General features: G+C 30.0%; 1 long non-coding RNA gene across 1 annotated transcript; it reads right to left on the reverse strand.

The window, feature by feature from the left end:
• Positions 1-49: 49 nt before the first annotated feature.
• LOC111889248 (uncharacterized) lies at positions 50-747 on the reverse strand. The gene is made up of 3 exons (XR_008225698.1): positions 620-747; positions 253-327; positions 50-148 (listed from the first exon to the last, which is right to left on the reverse strand). It is a non-coding gene; the product is annotated as an uncharacterized LOC111889248 (long non-coding RNA).
• Positions 748-2500: the final 1753 nt, after the last annotated feature.

Below are 2500 nucleotides of genomic sequence, written 5' to 3' on the forward strand. Positions count from 1 at the left end.
TAAATGAAAGGAATCATGTTCCTTTTAAGATGGAATGGTAATAGATTACCTGAAAACCGGCCAGAAACCCCTCCATCTGCAAAATCATTGCCACTTCCCTCAAAATCTCTCATACTTTTTCAGTTCTCACATCGAATATGTTTACCCTCTGATTATGAGCAAATTAAAGCCAACAAATAATATTATTGTTAACTGTTATAATATATTGTAATAATAGAAAAAAAAAAATAGACAAAATAATATGCTTCTTACATGCATATCGTCATGGCTGCTGCTACTATATGTGACCAAATATTTCTCACCTGGAGAGAACTCGATGAGTTTAACCTACAGGCAACAACACACTTTTAAGATCGTATGCATGATTTAAATAAAGTATAACACCATTGAAATAAATACAAGAAATAGCAATGTTACTTTCATTTTATTGTTTATCATAGCATCCTACTTCCACTTTGTATTTGAACAACATTCCAATAATTAGATAGATTTCTCAAAAGTACAATGTGTAACTAGTAGGATGAAATGAAAGTAGAATGTTACAATAAAACAAATACATGAAGGTATGTTGTTATTTCTTGCATTTAACCATAAAAAGAAAAGTATAACCATAAGCAACCTGTGGATGAGCATAGCCCCTTAGGCGGTTAAAAGTGGTGGCACCACCCCACACAGCAGCACCCTGCTGGTGGACGGTGGCTAAGTAGGTTCCCATGGAGACCACTGAACAAAACTTTCAGTCCAAAACTGCAGAAATTGAATAAACTCCAATGTAAGTAACAAACATTCATGAAGAATGGAATTGAATCCTTCTACACCCTCCCCTATCCCTATGAATGGTGAAAATACAAGAACGTGGAATTTTAAAGGATTTTTGATAGAATCCAACTCACAGGGCGTTTGTCACAGAATCAGCTTTCAGTTGTCTCGCATCATTCCACATGATTTCGGTTTCTGATCCAGCACGAATAACAAACTGATCTCTACCTTTTCATTATATAAGCCACTGTTGCAGATTCTCCTGCATTATTAATACATCACATAACAACATACAGAATTATAAATGCAAACATTACAGAGAGGCTGAGGGAAAATATATGAAGTAATGTAATTCTTCAAGTAGCTACCTCTGGTGTGTAGGGTTGATTTCAGGAGGGGTCCACTGGTCTGGGACTTCCAGCGACTCCTCCTCATTGAAGTCGTCGTCATCATCATCACTGAAGTAATAAATACAGAAAAGATAACATAGAAACTCAAATGTAGAACACAGGAGACACCCCATGTAACACGTAGTAAGTACCTTTTGATGCCAAAATCTGAATTGGGAGGAGCTTACAGAGTTCCAATCAACGGAGGACAAATCTATGTTCAGATGAGCGGCTCTGCTCTTATGTGTTCCATTATCTCGTCAGCCATGATAGCCCATTCTATGCTTCGTTTTTGACAATTGATCGTTATCGTGAGCCCGAAATTACTGTTTCTGATAACTTCCGATTGCAAATATAATATAAGAATAATATACGTCCTTACTTTATTTTATATAAATAAAGTATTAATTATAAAAAATATTATCATAATTAAATATAATATGTATTAATTACCAAGATTATTAATGAATTTTACATTTATTTATGGTATTTTATTTATAATTAATATATTTTAAATTTAATTATGATAATAATTGTTATTAATTAATACTTCTTGTATGTATGTTTGATAGAAAATCTCTATAAAAATATTAATTATCGGTTCCCTGACAATTTTTTTCCTTTCGATTGAGTTTCCTAATATATTGATCGAGTTTCCTTATATTTTTGCATTTGATTGATCACCTTAGCGGAAAAGTAAGGTTTCTAATAACTTCATTGCAAGTTTGCACCTATAATAGTTGATCGAGAATATCGTTCTATTCTTTTCATCGAGTTTCCTTAATTGATCGAGTTCCATTTAGCAGGTATTTGGTGCACTAAATTTTACAGAGCAAATAACAGAAATGTCCTATGGTTGTATTGTTATTGCATTGGTAGTCCAACTTTTCGTTTCTTAACCATATGGTTTCTATGTGTCATTTGTTAGCGAGAAGATCTCTAGCGCATATGAAATAACTAGTATATATATATATAAATATATATATATATATATATATATATATATATATATATATATATATATATAATATATATATATATATATATATATATATATATATATATATATATATATATATATATATATATATAAAAGTAAAGTGAATATACCTACAACCTTATATAAACTTAGATACCTAACTCCATAATACTACATCGGTTTGTATAATATTTACTATATATATATATATATATATATATATATATATATATATATATATATATAAAAGTAAAGTGAATATACCTAACAACCTTATATAAACTTAGGTACCCTAACTCCATAATACTTCATCGGTTTGTATAATATTTACATTATATATTATATATATATATATATATATATATATAAATAT

The sequence above is a fragment of the Lactuca sativa genome, chromosome 8, assembly GCF_002870075.4.
Source record: "Lactuca sativa cultivar Salinas chromosome 8, Lsat_Salinas_v11, whole genome shotgun sequence".
Taxonomy (NCBI): Eukaryota; Viridiplantae; Streptophyta; class Magnoliopsida; order Asterales; family Asteraceae; genus Lactuca; species Lactuca sativa.